The sequence below is a fragment of the Equus quagga genome, chromosome 12, assembly GCF_021613505.1.
Source record: "Equus quagga isolate Etosha38 chromosome 12, UCLA_HA_Equagga_1.0, whole genome shotgun sequence".
Classification (NCBI taxonomy): domain Eukaryota; kingdom Metazoa; phylum Chordata; class Mammalia; order Perissodactyla; family Equidae; genus Equus; species Equus quagga.
Window position 1 is genome coordinate 21,975,430 of NC_060278.1, and position 22,088 is coordinate 21,997,517.

The following is a 22,088-nucleotide window of genomic DNA, read 5'->3' on the forward strand; positions in this document are numbered from 1 at the left end:
ACATAAAAAAGACCCAAAATGGACTTCTAGGGATTAAAACCATTCTGAGATGAAAAAGACACTGGGTAGGATTAATGGCTGACCGGACATTGCAGAAGAAAAGATCACTGAACTGTGCTTCAAAATGAAACACAGAGAAACAAGAATTTTTTTTTAAAAAAAGAAGGAAAGCACATTAGTGAGCTGTAGGACAACCTCAAGTGGCCAATATACGAGTAGCTGGAGTCCCCAAAGGAGAGGGGACAGAAAGGGGACAGAAAAAATATCTGAATAAAGTGCTGAAAAATTTCCAATTTTGATGTACACTCACAGATCCAAGAAACTCAATGAAGCCCAAGTATAAGAAACATGAAGAAAACTAAATCAAGACACGTCATAATCAAATGGCTCAAACCCAGTAACAAACAGAAAAATCTTAAAAGTAGACTGAAGAAAAAAGACTCATACATGGAGAAACAAAGGTAAGGATGACATCTAATTTCTTATTAGGAACAAAACAAGTACTGAAAGAAAGGAATCCACAGATACAGAGAACAGACTGGTGGTTGCCAGAGGCAGGGGTGGATGGGGGGGCAGCTAGGGGATGGAGGGGGAAATGAGCGATGATGCTCAAAACGTACATACTTCCAGTTATAAGTAAGTTCTGGGGATGGAATGTACAGTATGGTGACTAAAGTTAGTAATACTGTGTCGTATATTTGAAAGTTGCTAAGAGAGTAAATCTTAAAAGATCTCATCTAAAGAAAAAAATATTGTAATTACGTAAGGTGATGAATGTTAACTAAATTTATTGTGGTAATCATTTTGCAGTATATACATATATCAAAGCATCGTGTTGTACACTTAAAACTGATACAATGTTATATGTCAATTATATCTCAAAACTGGAAAAATAAAAAATAAAAATAATAAAAGAAAAAACCTGTCAACCTAGAATTCCATACAAAGTGAAAATATATTTCAAAAACAAAGGCAGAATAAACATTTTTGGATATACAAAATGTGACAGAATTTAACAACAGATGACCTACCCTATTAAAAAATGTTAATGGAAGACCTTCTCGCAGAAGGAAATAGGGATCCACACAAAGGTTTAGAGAGCACCAGAAATAGTAACTACATGGACAAATACATAAGATATTTTTCTTATTATTTAAATCTCTTTAAAAGAAATTTGACCAAACAAAAATTATAACTATGTATTGAGGGGTTTATAACATATGTGAAAGCAAAATGTGTGACAATAATAGCAGAAAGGCTGGGAGAGAAAAAAATGGAAGTACATTACTGTAAGATTTTCAAAGTAAACATGAAGTTGTATACTGTCCTTTGAAAGTAAACTGCAATAAGGTAAAGATATATACTATAAACCCTAAAGCAACCCCTAAAATAACAAAGAATTATAACTAATAAGCCAGTAAAGGAGATAAAATGGAATAAAAATTAATCTTAAGAGGTGGAAAACGAGAATAAAAAACAGATGAGAGAAATAAGAAGCTAACAGTGAAATGACAGACTTAAGCCCAACTTTATCAACAATCACAGTAAATGTTAATTACGTGAACACTTCAATTAAAAGGCAGAACTTGTCAAAGTGATTTAAAAAGAAGACCCAACTATTTGCTATGTACATGATGCACTTTAAATATAAGAATACAAACAGTTTAAAAGTCAAAGAATGGAAAATGATACACCATTATAACATTAGTTAAAAGAAAACTGAAGTGGCTGTATTAACATCAGTCAAAGTAGATTTTAAAGCAAAGAATGACACCAGAAACAAAAAAGTCACCTCAAAATAACAAAGGAGTCAATTCATCAAGAGGACCTAACAATTCTAAACACTTATGCACCAAATAACAGATCTTCAAAATATATAAAGCAAAAACTGGCAGAACTGCAAGGATAAACAGAAAAATCCACAATAACATTTGGAGATTTCAAAAGCCTTTTTCAATAATTGATAGAATGAGATAGGATACTCATTCTGTAAGGATACAGAAGATACGCACAACGCTATCAACCAAATGGACATCTGTGGAGCACTCAGCCCAAGGACAGCAGGACACATCTTCTTTCCAAGCACACACGGGACATTTACCAAGATAGGTCATATTATGCAGCATCAACAAGCCTCAATAAATTTACAAGTCTTCAAGCCATTCAAGGTCCGTTATGTTCCCTGACCACAATGAAATTAAATGAGAAATCAATAACAGAACAATCTCCAAAAAATCCTCAAGTATTTAGAAACTAAATCATACACTTTGAATAACCATGGGTCAAAGAAGAAATCAAAAGAGAAATCAGAAAGTATTTTGAACTGAACGAAAATGAAATGACAACATATCAGAATTTGTGGGATGTAGGTAAAGGAGTAATTTGGGGGAAGTGTATACCATTAAACTCTTTCATTAGAAAAGAAGGAAGATTTCAAACCAACGACCTCAGCTTCCACCTTAAAAAACTAGAAAGTGAGAGCAAATAAACCCAAAGTAAGCAAAAGAAGTAATAAAAATCAAAGTGGAAATCAATGAAATAGAAAACAAATACAAGAGAGAAAATTAATAAAATTGAGGCAAGTTCTTTGAGCAGACAAATAAAATTGAGAAACTTCTAGCCAGACGAAGGAAAAAAAAAAAGAGAAAGCACAAATTGTCAGTATCAGGAACGAGAGAGATGACATCATTATAGATTCTACAGATATTAAAAGGATAACAGGAGAATATTATACACAGCTTTATGCCAATAAATTTGAACACTTAGATGAAACAGACATATTCTCTGAAGGAGAGAAACTCAAGAAGAAATATATAACTTGAATAGCCTTATTGGTACTCAAGAAATTGAATTTGCACTTAAAAACCTTCTCACAAAGACAACTTGAGCCCCAGATGACTTACGTGATGAATTCTAACAAACATTTAAGGAAATAATAATACAACTTAACACAAACTCTTCCAGGAAATTGAAGAGGAGAAAATACTTTCTAACTCACTCAAGAGGCCAGGATTGCATTAAACCAAATCAGCCGAAGAAATTAGAAGAAAGCTACATAATGATATTCCTCCTGAACACAAAAGCAAAAAAATCTCAATAAAATTTGAGCAAATAGAATCCAATAACAAAAGGATCGTCCATCATGATAAAGTGGGATTTATCTCCCAGCAATGCAAGAAATGACACATGTTCAAAACATACAATGACAGAAAGCAGATCAGTGGCTTGGGGGGGGGGGGCGGTGGGCAACAGTGAGGTACTTCAACATTGAAAATCAATGTGATTTACCATATTTACAAACTCAAAAAGTATAGGATCATCTCAATAGATGCAGAAAAAGCATTTGACAAAATCCAACATCCATTCCGGATCGTAATGCTCAGCAAAATAGGAATTAGGAGGATATGTTCTCAACTTGACAAAAGGCCACCATGAATAACCAACAGCTTACATCATACTTAATGGTAAAAGAATGATTTTCTTCTAAGATCAAGAACATGATAACAACGGCTGCTCTCACCACTCCTAGTCAACTCTGTACTGGCGGTTTTAGTCAGCACAATCAGGCAGGAAAATAAAAAAAGAAAAGGCACTTATATTGAAAAAAGGAAGTAAAACTGTCTCTTTTGTGTGTGTATGTGACTGTAAGTTGGGCTTTCTTAGATACAAAGCCAAAGGCACAATCAGGGACAAAACAAATTAATAAGACTTCAACAAAATGAAAAACCTCTGCTTTTAAGAAGACACTGTTAGGAGAACGAAAAGACAAGACTACAGACTGGCAATCAGTATTTGCAAAACCCTGACCTGATAAAGGACTCATATACAGAGCATATCAAGAACTCTTACAACTCTATATTAAGGAAACAACTCAATTAAAATTAAATTGGCAAAAGATGTGAGCAGATACTTCGCCAAAGAAGATACACAGGTGTCAAATAAACACATGAAAAGATGCTCAGCATCATTAGTCACACGAAAATTAAAACCACAATGACATACACTGCTGCACACCTATTAGAATGGTTAAAATTAGAAATACTGCTTATACCAAGTGTTGGCGAGGATGTGAGGGAACAGAAACTCTCCTGCACTGCTGGTGGGAATGTAAAACGGTGCAATCACTTTAGAAAACAGTTTGGCAGTTTCTTAAAAAGTTAAATATACACCAACCATATGACTCAGCCATTCCACTCCTAGATGTTTAGCCAAGAGAAACAAAAACCTACAAAATACTTGTACATGAATCTTCATAGCAGCTTTACTCATTAATAGTCAAAAACTGGAAATCATCCAAATGCCCATGAACAGGAGAGCTGATATACTGTGGTATATCCATTCAATGGACTGCTACTCAGCAATCAAAAGGAGTGAACTACTGATATACGTGACCTATTGATACTGAATCTTGAAACAATTACGCTGAGTGAAAGAAACCAGACCAAAAAAAGCCCATACTGTATGCCTGTTGTTATATAAAATTCTAGGAAACAGAAACTAACATACAGTGAGAAAAAGCAGATCAGCCGTTTGGGAGAGGGGAACAGTGAGGAAGCGTTTCGGAAGGAAGGTGAGGACGTTTTTAAGGTGATGGATATGTTCATTATTTTGTTTGTAGTGACGGCTTCAGAGGTGTATACATGTGTTAAAACTTACCCAATTTTACACTTGAAGTATTTGAAGTTTATCGTATATTAATTATGCCTCAAGAAAGCCGTTGAGAGGAAAAGACCATTTGAAAGGCTACTTCCAATCCTCTAAGAAAGTAGTACAAATAGTAGCAGAAATGGAAATAACAGATGTAAGAGTACAAGGATTCAAATCATAAGATTTCGATGTGAAGGCGAGGAGAGGCAGGAGTCGGGACAACTCTAAGATTTTGAGCTTGGTAGACACGAAGGAAGGTGGTCCCATTAACGGCAACAGGGACGACCAAGAGAAGAGTAGGCTGGCAGAACATCTCATTCCCAAGGGCAGTTTAAAACCAGGGACTAGAAATCAGAGGCAAGAGACACAGCCTTTGGAATCTCCATGCTGTCTTCAACTTCAAACTCCTTCATTCCCCTTGGGCGGATAAATTTGCCTCTGTCACAAGCTGAGTCCTGGAAGGAAGAAAACCTGAGTCTGGAAGTGTTCCACTCACCTACATGTGACCTTCCAGGAGTTTCTAGGATCACAACCAGAGGTAAAAGCTATCAGATCCTCCCTTCACAGAGACCCAAAAATGCACTCAGCTAAGGGGATCATTCATGGCTTCACAAAAAGGCCGTGTGTCCTGGCACGACATGAATACAGTGGTGGATGAAAACTGGAAGGGACAAGGCAATGCGCACCACAGGATCTAAGAAACTAGAAATGGCTAAGACCTATAAGTCATTCTCCATTTACTGTCCCCTTCTCGGTTAACCAGCCCCTGCTGCCAGAATGGAATCGTTCCTGAGCACGGCATTTGCAGTTCTTCACAACAGAGCCAAAGCAAACATCTGTAAGTCTGCCGGCCTTTCAGGTGAGCACACTGTGGCGAGGGCTCAAGGCCTTTACTGGCAAGAGACTCCAACTACAGAGAGAATTGTTTTTCTCCTCCCTTATTTTATCTTAAATGTCAAAGCTTTTCACACTACAGTGACACCCTAAAATGATTCTCTTCCTTCCGCTGCTTCAGTTGAAACGATATTTTTTCATGCTCCATAGAGTGCCCACCAGCTGATTCAAAACCAGGGATGCAATGGGGCGCTCCATTTCCCCGTGCCAGGGAAAGAAAAAAAGGTAGAATGGACAAGTGGGAAAAAATTTCCCTTTCTCTTGGATGCTTTGCAATCACTCACTCAACAAATGTTTATTACAGTTTTAAGGCACTGTATTAAGTTCTATGAGGTTCTATAAGGTATATACCGATTGACTAAAACAGCTCCTGCTTGCAAGAAGCTTCAAGGTCAATAATACCAGGGCATCCCCAGTTGCAGCATGGCACGGACAGCATTGTGCACGGTGCGAAGCGTACACAATGCCAGTGGAGTGGGACATTACTCTCTGATGGGGTGTCCAGAAGAAGCCTTTTAAGGATGAAATGGTGTTTGCACTAGACGTTGAAAGGCCAAGATATAAACAACCAGAATTGGGAAGAAGAAGAAATAATACCTCCACGTAGAGGAAATGGGCAGGACTCAGGCACAGGAGCTGAAACCCAAGGAGTGTTCAGGGAATAATTCAGTACTGTGCAACAAACATCATTTAGCACCCGTTGGTTACCACGCATGGTGCTAACGGGTAGGTGCACAGAGATGGCAAAGACAATGCAGACTCCAGAAGAGCATGCATTCTGCAGTGAAAATTTCAGTTGAATAATCATAAATATCAAGCATAGGCATACCCCCCGAGTGCTGTGGGCACCCCTGAGGCAGGACAGTGGAATGGTCAGGAGTACGGATTCTACAGGCAAACTATGCAGCTTCAAATTCCATGCCTGCCACTTATGGAGATGTGTTTGTCTTGTAAGTTTCAGTCTTCTCAGCTGTAAAATGGGCAGAAGAAACAGTATTTGCCTGATAGGACTATTGTGAGGACATACATTACAAGATAATGTTCATTAAACCCTTGGAATAGGACCTGGCACATAGCAAGTACTCCATATAAGCATTAATTGTTATTATTATTATCATCAATACACTGAACACTGACCCTGCTTTTACTGAAAGGCTGATGTGTTTTGAACGCAGGCCATATGCCGAGGTGTTGCTGGGAGACAGAGTTAGACAGTACCGGCTCACCTAACCTCGCTCTGCTTCCGTTTTCTTATCTAGAAGAGACTCAGAATACTAACAGCTTACTGTGTGCCAGACGCCGTTCTGAGAGCTCTATGTCCATGCTCTCACTGAATCTGCAGAACAGTCCTATTCACTTTGCAGATGAAGAAACTGAGGCATAGCTGCGTCAGGTAACTTGCTCTGGGTCACAAAGAAAGCAGGCGGGAGAGGTGGGTCAGAAACTAGGCACTTTATCGCCAAGGCCTGTTCCTAACCACTGAACAACACTGTCTTTATTCTACCACTGTCCCGTTCCACCCGGGTTTTATTGGAAGCTGGCATTTCCTTTGAGGCAAAAGGTAAACAAAAGCTAAACAAGGCATGGAGATCAAGCCCAACCAGGAAGAGACATGCCTAAACATCACACCTCACATGTGTGCGGAGTTTGACAATCTATACAACTCTTTCATCTGCCTGATCTATTTTTTTTTTTTTTTCCTTCTGATCCCAAATTACTGAGGACCATCAGCAGGTGAATAAATAGAGTCTCATGTGAGAAATTCCTCAGCCCTGTATATTTCGGGGTGCCCAGAGAGACGCCTGGGGGACTCCAGGGACAGAGTGAAAGAGTTTTATCTCGCAACCAGCACTGAGGGCTAAGGCGGAGCGCAGCCTTTCCCAACACCTCGTAAGCTTTCCTAGTTGAAAGCTGGATTTTTAGCATGAACCTGGCAGGACGCTATACAAGTTGGACAGCTCTGATGTCCTTCCCCGTATTTGTACACTGCTGTTGTTCTTAACTTTTAACCAATCAGAGAGCTTTCAGGGAAAAAGAGGAAGGATGCTATAGATTCCCTCCATCATACACACACACCAGGACACACACAGCCCCTGTGCACCTCACAGCTCCCCCAGCAGACTGAGCACCCTGTGGACACAGGCCACACCTTACACTGCCCGCCGCCCAGCACGTAAGCTACTCAACACATAAGGAAGGAAAGCCTCTCTCTGCTTCTCAGCAGCAACTCTATAAAAATGGGGAAGTTGGCGTTGGATCTTAAAGAGGCAGTATTCACTTCATTCATTCAACCTGTAGCTAATTTTGAATGCCTACTGCATACCAGGCACTGAGCGTGGCACAGCAATTTCAGAGAGACGACACACAGTCTTCTAACAAGTGATTTAAGCTAGCTGCATGAAAGACACTCATGAAAATAAGTGTTAAAATTCCAAAAGATTTTCAAAGTGTGCCTGGAGCTTTGATTTTTACAGTACAGTATTGTATGTGCCTATTTTTATTTGAATGAATGCCGGGAAAGAAAATGGGAGACTAAGTTGTCTTTTGAACTCCATATACAATATTAAGGCTTAGATTCCAGGTCATGTGGAACACACATGGTTTAGGTAAAAGAAGTGGAAGCATTAAAAGTGACTCCGAAGGAGGTATTCGGTTTTTAAGACTAGATCAGCAATTTTCCCCAGCATTATCAGCCTTGCTCAAAATACCAGTTAATCTTTGTCTCAGGTTCCTCTTTTATAAACTGGGGGCCACTTTCCTGGGGGAGGGGGGAAGTGGCCAGAGGGCAAGGGAGGATGCGATATGGCTTAACGGTTTCCTCGCTTTGAAAGTGTTCTAAAAATACAGCATTTTCATTGCCAGCACGTGATGGAATATGTGTCAACACAGCATTTCGTGTTGCTAGGGCAGTCTGACCAATAGTTTTACACATCCTCATGCAGCTCTTCGGCTAATGCAGGGAAGAGAAAGCCACAGCATGGCAGGCCCTTGGCTTATCTTCTGAGCATTCTCGGCAGAGCATCCCAAAGATACGTGGCAGGCCCTCCAACTCCTGATTAGTCTGGGTTCCACAATCAAGCTCTGCCATTTGATGGCAACTCTTCCTTTCGCCTTGAAGCTGTCACAATTTTATTTGCCCTGGAGTTTAACCTGTGGCAATAAAAGGCTGACACGTCCCACTTAAAAACTGTGCTCCCAAGTATGGATTAGAGAACAATTAAGTAGAGAGGAAAACCCAAAAGACCCGATTTAAAAAAAAAATGTCCCTAACTTATTCATTACCTTTTCTTAAGTCTGTTTCTTCCTTCAAAGAGATTAGAGCAAAGTCTTGGCTCTTGGAAGCACTGCCCTGCAGGGACGTGGGCTAGGTGAAGGACCCCATCAACGTCCCACCTCTAGAGTGGAACACAACCCATAATGGACTCGCAAAATAGCTACGACCCCTCACCATCTGGCAGCTGTATGGTGGCTTGCGTAAAATGAACTGGTGGTCACAATCCAGTTCCCATTAGACAGATGTCCACTTCACAAAGAGAGCATCATACTCAGCAGCCTAGTTGGCAAAGAGGAGAGAGGACTGGGCATGGAAATCACATTTCCTTGTTCTGCAGAACCAGGCTGCTTACTCAGTCGAGCTGAAGCCAGCCTGAGGGATGATGGTAGGTAGTATGGCAGCAGTTCTGAGAGGAGGACTTGATGTTAATCGATCCGTCTAACCCTTACAAACACCTCGAAGCACTTCTCAGATGTCGTCTCATTTATCCTACAGAGAAGCAATGGTTTTACAAACTAGGTTTTGGCTTATCGAGCCACACCGTAGTTGTCTTCGAAGACTACCACCAGGACATATTGACTTCACTCAAGGATTGATGGAGCCTGCAACTGCCCAGGATACACTCTCTGCAGCTTCCATTACAGTATCAGGGCGAGCACGTGGGGCAGAGAAAGGTCTTGCTTAACTTCTCCAGGGTTAATTAGCATTCTCACCCCAAACGAACAAGTTATTGTTGAATCCTAAATAAAAAGGGCAAGAACAATGGTCCTTTACCTCAAAATGTCCTATCTACCTGGACAACTCATGAACCTTTTATTTTGCTTGAGGAAGATTGTCCCTGAGCAAATATCCATAGCAATCTTCCTCTATTTTGGATGTGGGATGCTGCCACTGCATGGCTTGAGGAGCAGTGTGTAGGTAGGTCCATGCCTGGGATCCGAACCCACAAACTCTGGGCCACCGAAGCAGAGTGCATGAACTTAACCACTACACCACCAGGCCGGCTCCTAATGAGCATTTTATAGAGGACTAAAAAAACAAAAGCCCTATTTGCCTTTGGCTGTTGAGGTATTCGATTCCATCTAGAGAGTGAAATTAAGTGGGTCTGTTTGCTCCCAGCCTAATGGAAGTGCAGAGAAAAGGTATGCCTCCAGCACAGCAGGAGTGTATATATTCAGCAATGCTTTTCCATTGATTTTTCTTAACTCATGCAAACAAGTTGGTTCACATCCTCTTTTTAATGACGTAAAATTCTTTTTAAAAAATTCACGCACAGAAACATAAACAAACAAAAAACAAACACCAACTAACCTGACTCGGAGAATCTTCAAGAAGCAACACAGACAGTGAAAAATAACAACTTTACATCTTTTATTAGGCTGCATTAACCATATACTACACTAAGAAAATCTATTCAGAGTTGGTAACAATTAGTACAAGACTTCTACTGAACAGAATGTAAGTCCCCAATAAGGATGCCTTAGTAAGAAGATTATTTTTTAGAGAAGGATGTTAATGCGTATGAAAGCTAATGTTGGTTAATGTACTTATTTCCTTTTCAAAGTTGTGACTCTTCTAATAATTATCTTAATGATACTGTGTTCAAAATGAGTTGCTCTCTAGGCTTCTGAAACAGGGTACAGGTGGTAGGGTATAGGGGTGGGTTAAGAACTAGCCTCTGTGTGAAAATGATCTTGACGATGGTTAGTTCAGGATGCTTGGAGATGGCTACCATCAAAGTCAGTCAACATCGCTCTACTAGTGGGTCACAGAGCACCTCTCTAACGCCAACTGACCATCTTCAAAACTGAGCGCAGCTGGTAAGGAGAGAGGCTATGTAAAAGAGAAGGAAGGAACTGCAATAAAAGTTGAAAAATAACTCAAAAGTAACATCTTGTTGACGGTAGTTTAGTCGCAATGTCCACTTGCAACAAACCGTGCAGAAAGGTCTGTGTGCCAAAGAAAAAACTAAACCAAACCTGAAAACTGTCAAACAGAAAGTCTAATAATGATATTAAACACACTCCGGTGTGCTGAGCAATATGATGTAAGGCCTATAGTTACCATACAATGTCCATGGAAATCTGGGCCCAAGTAAGATAATCAGACATCTGATTATTCTGAAAGAGTGTGCTGTCCTCAGTGCCGGGGACACTAGGTTCAAGAACTCTGAATAATGACTTAGGTTTGGAATCTGTAGCAGGCCCTCTACAGTCTCTGATTCTCAGTTTCAAATATTTGTCCTGCCCACTTTTACACTCTTTGCCCAGAGACCATTGGTCTTTATAGACTGTCCCTCCCCTGCCTCGTTCTACCATGTCCTCCCCTTGCCCCATATAACGCCGATTTAAATTGGGTGCAAGGGGCCAGCCCGGTGGTGCAGCGGTTAAGCGCGCACATTCCGCTTCAGCGGCCTGGGGTTCACCAGTTTGTATCCCGGGTGCGGACACAGCACCGCTTGGCACGTCATGCTGGGGCAGGCGTCCCACATATAACATAGAGGAAGATGGGCACCGATGTTAGCTCAGGGCCAGTCTTCCTCAAAAAATAAATAAATAAAAAATAAATAAATAAATTGGGTGCAAAATTTTCTAGCAAACTACTTAAGAAGGATTAGAAAGTTTCCACGGCCAAAAATTACAAAAAAAAAATCCCACAACCCTTCCTAAAACATATAGCTTACAAAATCAGACACCGTTACTGCTGCCAATTTTTTCATTTTGTCTTCTTTGTCTACATCTACTACCCTCTTTTCAGTCCCCAGCATATGCCAGGCACTGCACACCAGGCAATTTATATTCAATATTCTATAAATAATTTATTCCTCAGAAGACTACCACATAGGCAAGAACACATCCATTTGAAGAAACGGTGTTCAAAAAAATAAACTAACTTCGAATTACCACAAAGTTTAAAACATACGTGTGTGTGGGTCGTACACATGTACACCCACACCTCCCATGAGGGTTCAGGCTATTAGCTGCTCTGTAGGATCTAGGTCCATGAGCTAAGGGCCCGACGCTGTCCTGCAGGACCGGTGGCATACTGAAAGAGGATGGTGAGGGCCAGCTGGCGCACCGCCACCATCTTAGTTACGCTAACAAGAGCACTGCAAACTGCACATCCTTAGACTTAGCAAAGACTCCTCAGAAAGATTCATTTACTGAAACTTCAGCCTCTACTTGCCTTAACCTCCCTACCGGGCAGAGAAAGAAGAAAGAAAACTAAAAATGAAGAAAAAGGGGAAAGACGACATATGGGGTATGTTGCTGAGAGAAAAAACGTCAGACTCGTACTATCACATGACCTTGGGTCCCCCTAACTCTCTCACTTCACCTTTACCATATGAACAGCACAGGATTCTGTGCTCATGGGGCCTCTTGAGCGTGTTCTCCCAAAACACAACACACACACACGCGCGCGCGCGCAAAGTGGACACTGCCAACCCAAAGCTGGCTCTACATTTCAAAAGAACTTATGGCAGCCCTCTCTTTAATACCACTCAATTCTTTTTCTCCTTTTGGGACAAAAAACCATGGCTGTTCACCTTTATATTCTCAGCATTAAGTACAATGCCTTGCACACAGAAGGCACTGATAAATGGTTATTGCCACGTGACCGGTACTTTGGTAAACACTCTGTTAACTCTCTGGGCCACATCTTTCATCTTTTCTATTCTACGTTAAATTCCACATTAAATGGGACCCAGAGCTTTCAAGGCTACCCTAAGCTCCAAATCCTGTTATAAAAGAAACAAGCATGAAGCCACACGAAAGCGCTGGCCAGAGGTCCACTCCTGGGGACTGTAGGTTAGCTGCCCCCACCATCTCCTTAACTTTCATCAAGTTCTCTAAGTTCAGCACCTCTTCTGTGTCAAAGTTTGGCTCCAACTCTACACTTTGCCTGCCGTTCCAACATTTTAAGTATACACAGCAGACTCCTGCGGTTTAGCATTAATTGAAAGAGCTCATCTATATATAGGCTCCCTCTGCACTTTGGCATCTTTAAAACTTCAATCACATTCTCTTCTAACTTTTTTTTTGAGAGCACAATCCCTCTTTTTATGTTTGCTACATCTTTTCCCTCTTTTCATTCTTGTGACTCAATGCTCTCAGGTCTTTTAAGTTGACCTCCTAGAGCTTTCCATATGGGTTCACCTTCCTAGACCTCTGCGATTCATGCTGCTGTCCTCCGGAACGCCTCCATCTCCTTGATACAACTTCAATAGCATTTCCTAATATTGGGCACAGTGGCCTAGATAGGGGCGAGAAAGTTCTTTGTGAAACGTGGTGAATTACCTCTTCTTAACACTTGGCGTCGGGTATCTTCATTTGTAACGTTTAGCATTTTGGGGGCCGTTTTGACCATCCACTTGTTGAAGGCCTTATTTCTTATTCTCCTCGCTGTCCCTAATGTTTTCACGACTTTCTACATGTCTATGATGCGTAGGAGTTTCCATTAAACTATAGGAGTTTGGGAAGCATTTTTCCTCCCAAGTAAAATGAAAAAGAACTCAACAAAAGTGTAGCAATTCATGGACTTAGCTGGCAAGAGACTCTGAACACTGCAGACGACACTGAAGTCTACCATGCAGAGATCAGTCTCAAGCCACATGCAGGTTAGGCTGTGAACTTGTCCTACAGAGGCCTAACATACCCCAAAATATTTTAGAATGATCAGATTCTAGGTCAATTAAAGCATGTGACACGTGGATATTCTCTTTCAATCCTTCAATTCATTTCTCCAATTCCAATTTATGATCCTCTAATGGAAGTCTAAAGAAATTATATTCGTTTAAGCTTCAAACTGATGACGGTTCGAAGTGTATTTCTCCAATTGGGTTTCTCCAGTTTGAATAAATACCAGAACGTGGATACTGGATTAGGAGCATCTTTCTCAGTAATTTACATAGAGAGTGAAAAAATATCGATCCTAATACCATTCTTGTGGCGTCTCAATTGCCATCCCCATTCTCTCGGACCCATTAGTTTTCACCATTATAACCTTCCCCTGTTCAGCTAACCAGCTCCCTTTTCCATTTATAGCAAAACCTGCTTCTCTGCTCGCTATATATTTGTCTGTCTATGTGACTGAGTGAAAAGAGGCCTTGTGAAATCCAAGTTCATCATAACCCATCATTCCACATATGCTTTTTTCCTGCGTTCCCTTCTCCATCACATGTACTCATCAAAGCAGATTTGAAAATATCCTAAGACATTCAAGACTCTGACTCTCTAATATATTTAATTGGCCTAGCTCACTGCAAATTTCTCTAGCGTGATACCTAATGTAACACTGAGATACCTAATGTCTAACTGATTTTCCAGTGAATTTCACAGTACGGGCCAGAACATTTTCAATTCTCTTGACTAACTGTCCTGACAGCTAACGTGGCATCATCCATCATTTTTGTTACCAAAGCACATAAACTCCTACCAATCTGTGGCTAAATTACATTATTTTCGCTTAGTTTCTACTTTCTCCCATATGGTCAATTCTCTTTTCATCCCTTTTTAGCTTCCAATGGTTTTGAAGATCCCAATGATTGTTCTGCATTTATTAATGATACATCCTGGCACACTTATGTCTGACTGGAGGGAGAGTTGTTCCAGTAAGAGGTTTGGGCTCTCCAATATCAGAAAGCAAAGCATGAGAATGGATGGTCTCAGGATCAGTGAAATTTGATCAAGGAGCAAAGAACCCAAGACCTCATGCCTAAATTTTGTTAGCATCAGGGGCCATACATCCAAGGATGAAAATTCAATCTTTTAAGAATCTAGAAACACAAGATAAGCAAAAGGGTACCAATTCTGCTAACACCATTGTACTTTTTTTACCATGGTTGGAATTATTAAAGATAATAAACTTTGCAAGGCATGTAATGATTTTTAAAATATTTCTAATGCTAGCATTCTGGACACTTCTAAAAATATAACTTAACAATGGTTAATTTTAAATTTTCATTAGAAGCAAAGTTTGAAGATGGAAGAAAGGAAACCTTTCAACCTGACTGCCTTACTATCTGGGGTCTTAGGAGTAGAAGTCATTATGTAAGGGAGGGTGGGCATGCTAAGGCAACTTGGAGGAAACGCATGTGTGTTTCAGAGTAACTAACAGCATAAGCCCAAAGAGAAGACTTCTCTTTCTGGCTAGGAAACTGGACTTCTCATTTCCAAAGACTGGTTTCATAATGACCCACAGTATGGTGACCCAGAGTGGTATAACTGCGTAACCAATGGCAGAGCGTCTCTAATGTGGAGAAATCTCTTTGGGTGCAAATAAAAAGGAAAGTAAGACTGTTAGGCAGGCAAGCTGTAACCGAATCAATGGGAAATGTGAATTGTGAGAACACCCAGACTTAGCTTTTTCAATATGTGTTGGAGGGACTCAAACAGACATAAGCCATGAAACCCTGGGTTTACTTTTCATGTCAAATTCCTACCAAAAAGTCTGTTCTCCTTTTGTCCAGAGGCTTTTATCCCTTTGCTCCTTTAATTCCAGAAATGCCAATCTACCGGGACGAGACGACTGGGGGCCAGCTGATGTCCGGACAGAGGAGAAGAAAACAAAATGGTTAGAAGCAACCCTCAGTAATTTCATTTCTTCTTTGATATTGGTTCTCTGTGTGTCTTCTGTATCTCTCTCCTTCCCTTTCTTCCTCTTTTTCCCTCCAGAGATGTAAGGATCAAAATGTACCCAGGATAGATATCATCTGCCAGGGTAGAAGCCAGCCTTTGATATAAGAAACAGAAATTCAGCACTGTGCTAGACAGGCACAGTCCAGTCTCTCAGCACCAGAGAACGGGGTATTTAAAGGGATTCCTTCTATTACTTAAAGGAGCCTTATTTCACATTTCTCTCTCATTCATCTCAATCAGGTCCACGAGTGCAGTCTACGTAAGTCAAAATAATTTAAAACTCCATTTCAAAAAAATGAATTGTGAAATTTTTTAATATAACCATATGATAGAGCGAATGAATCTACCTCTCACAAGGAGGGTGTGAATAAGGATCCATGCCTGCGAGAATATAAAAATTATGACTGCATTTTCTGTTGATCCTGTAGGATCTCGGTCAGCCGACAACGGAAGGATGTCACAATGAGTTCCACCGTGATTTCTGTTAATGTAAAATTAATACAGGATGAAAGCATCTTTCCTGTGGGCCACGGAAGCAGCACCATCAAAACTGGGGCTGTCTCAGAAAATCTAGGGCAGCAATCCTAGTTTTCCAGAAATTTAGGGCAGAAATCCTCTCCTCTACTTGTGCGCATGAAAATGTGAAATTGGTTCGTCTTCCTGCATTTTGAATTCTTTCTCAATTACAGACTTTGAGATGGCATCCCTTAAATAAACTGGCTCCCAGTCCATTTCTATCACTTAACGGAAGCTTCTGACAGAGTTTTTCAGGAAGAAAGGACATAAAACATGAAAATGAACCTCTTTGCCCCCACCCCAGTCCTCCAACATGAGCCCTTTAAGGAAAAGATCGAAGGTGTTCCTCACAAACGTTTCTTCACATTTTGAAGAAGAATAAATTTTCTAAGATTATCAACTGCCTTTAGACCATACTAGCGGCGTTCACATTTGTTCTCTCACTGAACACGCAAATTCTGCGGTAGGTATTATCGCTATTGCAAGGATAAAGACACGGAGGCCGGCTCTCTAAACTGGCTTCAGATAACAGATAGCAGCTCCAAGTCTCCTGACTCCAGGGCCTGCTCTCATTCTCTAAGAGCCCAGAAGAACATTCTGGACTCAGGGCTGTCCTCCTGCCCAACTCTGAAATAAGTAAAATCAGGTTTTGCTGGCTTTCAGCTCTCTCCTTCTCCTTCTTGCCTCTCTTTGTCCATTCCCCACCCATCTAATCTCATTCTCCAGTGAGAAAGCACATTTTCCACTGTGGTGAACTGGGAAGACGTTAGGACAAACCTAGATTTTATTAATGAATTCTTGAAGACTGAAGTAAAGGCTCCGAGGAGGAAAGAAGCGACTCATATTCTGTCACAGTCTAAGATCGGTGGAGGAGGGGATGAGGACCAAATGATTCAAGGCAAACTGCTGTCCAGAACAGTCCCCCAGCGTCACCCTAACTGCAACCGACGAGAAGCTGAAATGGCACCAGCACCAAAACCACTCCAAAAGCTGCTCTTTTGAAAATTAAAGGTAATAATCCTTCCCAGAGGAGCCATAAATTTAATTTTTGTTCCACCCAGAACACTCCGGGCTCTTTAGCACTGGAAGGACCACAGCTGAACAACAGTTACGCCACGACCTCTGAGCACATTTCTAGAAAAAAGGAAGTTTTGCCCTTCAGGCCTGTGGGCATGTAGAGACAGTTGACACAAGCCACTTCTCATTTCTAGTTCTCTTTTGGCTGAGAAGTCGCCAAAGAGAGATGGTCAAAATGCAACCAAACAGGCATTGGGTTAGGACCGGGGGTCTGTTTCTACCCTCCAATCTCAAACGCTTAAAGGATTTTTTTCTAGTTGCTTAGCACAGACTCCTCAGTTCTCCTTCCTGTAAAATCAGGATAACACCACCTAACCACTTGAGCTTAGAAAAATGTAACCAGCATTCATTATAGAGTAAGCTTTTTCAGGGTGCTATGATCCTGCATTATAATTTTGATTAAACTGAAATAGTAGCAGAGTCATGATCCAAGGCACACACTTTGCCTCCCACTTAGGGGTTCCTTGGTCTCACTGAACACAATCTCCATACCTGCCACCTCTTCCCCCGCACCTCGTTCACCATCTCCAACCCCTCAACTCTTCCTTCTCCTCCCAGACCAGCCTTTATCAGCTTCCCTATCTTAGATCTCAGGGGACATTCTAACACAGTCAACGCCCTTCCTGACCTTCTACCACGTCTGTCTTGGTCATCACCAACGCTCGGCTCCCTCTGATTCTGTTTCTCTGCTCACTCACGGATGGAAAACCACAGAACGACAACCATTAGGCTCAGCTCTAAATTGACACAACCTAAGTGTAACCAGGCTCTCAAGCTGTTCAATAATCCTGTGATTCTTTCCTCAACTGGACTTTCCAAAGTATCATTTTAAACCTTTCCCATTCTCCTTAAGTCTTCAATGCTGCCCAGCCTTCTCAGAAATGTGCTGTCTACTGAGAAGACCAAGGGGATCTGTATTGTCTATTCCTCCCATGCTGTGTTGTGACTTCCCCCAAACTGCCCTGCTGTCTCAGGTGAAGCATCTTTCCACCCGTTTATAGGCACTCTTCAACCGCTCCTGTCGTCTCTTCCAGGACTCTGATTCCTGTCTTCCTTACACTTCACTCTCTCCTTTTGCTCTATCTTATCTTTTGCTTTAAAAAAAAAAAAAAAAAGGAGCTGGCCTGATGATGTAGTGGTTAAGTTCACAGGCTCTGCTTTGGTGGGCTGGGGTTCATGGGTTCACATCCCGGGCATGGCCTACACATCACTTGTCAAGCCATGCTGTGGTGTCATCCCACATACAAAATAGAGGAAGACTGGCACAGATGTTAGCTCAGGGACAATCTTCCTCATCAAAAAAAAACAGACAAAAAAAGCTAGACCTAAGCTCTCTTTCCTTACGTGATCTGACTGCTAGAAAGGGGAGTCTGCACTTATTTCTCCACATGTATACCTGCACAATCCCTCTCCTCACCGTGACCTCAGCTATCCTTCTGAAATTCTCAAGCCCTCCCAGTCACCAAATCCAATGGCTCCTCTTGGCCCACATCCTTCTTGATTCTTCTGTGGCACCTCAGACTCAACACAATCAAAACTGAACTTAATATTCCTCTCCTTCCCTGTTCCCACCATTGCTGACTGCTTTCCCACTTCTCCTGGTTAAACCAAAACCTCCTGGCCATCACTGCCCCAATTTAGTTATCGAGTCCCCTTCCTTCCACCACTGTGATGTCTGTATCACTCAGCTCCTCCCTCTCCATTGTCATGACAGCGTCTCTGTTCAGGCTGCAAGTGCTTGTCAAGACAAGTCAACAGGTTCACCAGTCTCCTAGCTCCTTTTCCCCTTGCTAAAATACCTTCACAGAGCCTCCATTGTCCAACAAATAAAATTAAAATATTTTATTCGGAGAATTAAGGCCCTCTAAGAACTGGTCCTAGCCTTTATTTCTAGGCATTGTGATCTTCCTCTGTTCCATTTCATTTCATATATTTCACATTTTCTCTGAACTTCGGGAGAATCCATAGTTCCCAGAATTTGCCCTGCGTTTTCTCATCTCCACGCCTGAATCGGGCCAGTCCATCCACTTGTAATGCTCAACATTTTTCTTTACTTACTGAAATCCTTCCCCCCTCCCCAAGATTTGGGAAACAGGCCATGTTTTCCTATCTCCATAGCTCCAAGTTACTCATTCCTCCCCGGAACTTCCATAGTTCAAATACGCTCATCTCTTTCTTACTTACTCTTATCTCACGTTCTTTTATATTATCGTTACCTGTGTGCTGGCCTCACTGTCCCTATTAGACGTGAAGTTCTTGGAGACAATGATGATAACAATAACTGTAATAACAACCATCACGACAACAAGCTCCTACCGTATTCCAGCTCTGTGTAGAGCACATAACTTCATCTCAGCAACCCTATTTCATTTTCAGACGTGATTAAGTCATGTGCTCAAGGCCAACACCCAGGAAGAGACAGGGCCAGAAATTGAATTTAGGCTTGTCTGACTTCAAAGGCCATGCTCCTAACTACTACCTGGCATTTTTCACCACACAGAGACTTGACAAAAAAACCACTGAATAAAACATCCTCTCCGTTAAGTCCTAGTAGGCGGGAGAGTTCACTTAGCTAGGTTTCCCAGGGTTGCCAAGCCCGCTTGATCAACACACACGTTTACAGGGAGAAGAAATCAACAGGTTAAACGCTAACTCGTAAAGGATGATTTCAAAAACAGAACAAAGTTTCTATGCCTCAAGACTAAATAGAACCTCAGATGCAAAGTGAGAAAAAAACCTAACTCACTTGGATTAGGTAATAGACTGATTTTGTCTTTCCTTGGAACCATCGCTATCAGTAAGGTCACTCCAAAAGCCTTGCTTAGAAAATTTAAACCATCTTTAGAAAGAGCCTCCAAGATTCTCATTTCTGAGGCTCTGACATCAGCCCTGAGGAAACAGGATAATTGTACTCCGCTGACAGAGTCAGGACCAACGTAAACGTAAACGTGAGGTCCTATTTTACATACGACCAGGGAAATAACGTAAGGCATACATAGGTATCAATGTAAAGAAAAGTGCTGGTTGTTGCTGTCTATACGTAAGCAGCTAAGGGCTGTAATCCCCCGAGAGGAATGTCATTATACAGCTCAAATCCCATCACAACAAATCCCGTTACAACAGAGATGTCTGTATAACAAAAACCCTTTCAAGCTTTGGCTGACAGCCCACATACTTCAAGCAATATTTGATGTGAGACTTGGAGCTCACGGTAATGGGAATTGACCTATATTTCCAAAGGTAAGATTTGAATGATTTCATCTGTAACTTCTATCCCATGATACCATAAGTTGGAGTGATGTACAATCTAAACCCATGAGTATAAAAACCATACACAAAGACAGAAACAAAATCAACCCTGCCCTGAAAAGGCAAAATTCCTTCCTTTCACTTGGGGAATTCTTTGGTAAAGGAGAAGGCTTCTGACCTAAGTCCTGAAACGGAGCAGACCAAGGCTTGTTTGTGGCCTTATCTCACTGAGAGGCAAGATGGCGTAGCACATGAAGACAGATGGACTGTGCTCAAGTCTCTACTCTGCCACTTGCTAGTTGGGTAAACTGGGCTCCATTTCTTAACTTTTTCTCAGCCTCAGTTTTCTCATCTGTAAAATGTGACTAATACCATCTACTTTCAGGATTTCAGTAAGAACTAAATGAGAGAACATAAGGAAAGCTCCTAACATAGGAGCTGGTACATAGCGTGTGCTGGGAAAAGTTCGTTTACACATCAGGCCTTCCTTCCCCTCCAAGACTCTGGATTTATGCAAACTATTTCAATGAAGTTATTCTAAGACCTAGTGAATGAAGTTATCAAAATGTATATTCTTCAACAGCCTGGTAAAGATATTGCTCAGAGGAACATTGGGGAAAAGAGAGAAATTGGTAGAACTAGGCCATGCACAAGTACCTACTTGACTGAGAGAAAAGTCTTTTTGGCTAAGGCAAGACGTGTAATCAAAAGCTAAAATGCAAGTAACCAGGCATCATAAAAATAAATAAGCTCTGATCATTAAGTCAGATGTCATTTTCAAAAACGTTGGAAAACTGAAATTTGGAGGCCTATTTTCCTAGTCAAGGGTGAACTGTGGTTACTGCTCTAAAGCACTAGTTTACTGCCTCTGGCCTAGTTTTCTGTGGGCACCATCCTAGATGGTGGGAGGGTCCTTATTGGCTAACTCAGCTCCAGTCCAGGGCTTTATACTGCCTTTCCTCAGTAGAATACTATGAAAGCTAAGTATTAAAAAATTCTAGTCTTCTCCATTTAGAAAACATGTAAGTAATTAACTCAAGAATATGATTAATAAGCATTCTTAATAGTGCCCTAATCTGGATGTTTTTAATCCTACTGATTTTTAGATATCTAATTTTCTATTTTTCAAATTATGAGAGAATCGGGTTTGTGGTGACAAAATTCTATATGTATTCTTTTGAAAACACTCCAGTTACACGATATGTTTTGAGATAGAAATGAGAGTCTTATGAACACAATCTGAAGGCACGTCTGTTCACTTTAATAAAATGAGTATTCGCTGGGGGCTTTTAAATTCCTTAAAAGGTTCTAAAAAGTCCTAGCAGACCTCAACAACTATAAGGAACAAGAGATGGCTCAACATTTCTCACAGTCACAGAACATCAGAGTCTTAACAATTACTTAGTCACAGGCCTTCACCTTGACAGTAAGGAAGAGGCTCAGATAAAAGTATGTAACTAAAGTGTATGTACAAGCCAAAGCAATGAGCTTGCAGGAGCTCTCACGAGAAGCCATAGAGAAATAAAACAAGCCAGACAGAAATCCCAAGGTGCAGACAAAAAGGAACTGTGAGACCCACAGAAAGATGGAGCCCTGGGTTGAAAGACCAAGAGATCGAGAACAGAGAGAGAACAAAATTACCAAAGCAAGGTTAAAACATCAACGTAGACCAAATGGTTGCAGCAGCAAAGATATTTTAAATTCAGTCTGCACAGAGCTTACAAAGGATGACTCCCATACACAGAAGCTTTAACCTGGCGGAGAGGTTTCCGGCCTCTCTCTGTTTTAGTAAT

The 22,088-nt window shown here is 41.2% G+C and overlaps 1 protein-coding gene across 13 annotated transcripts in view; it reads right to left on the reverse strand.

The window, feature by feature from the left end:
- Positions 1–22,088, reverse strand: part of CELF2 (CUGBP Elav-like family member 2) — a 507,313-nt gene that overhangs the window by 141,685 nt on the left and 343,540 nt on the right. The gene's annotated exons all lie outside the window — the stretch shown is intronic.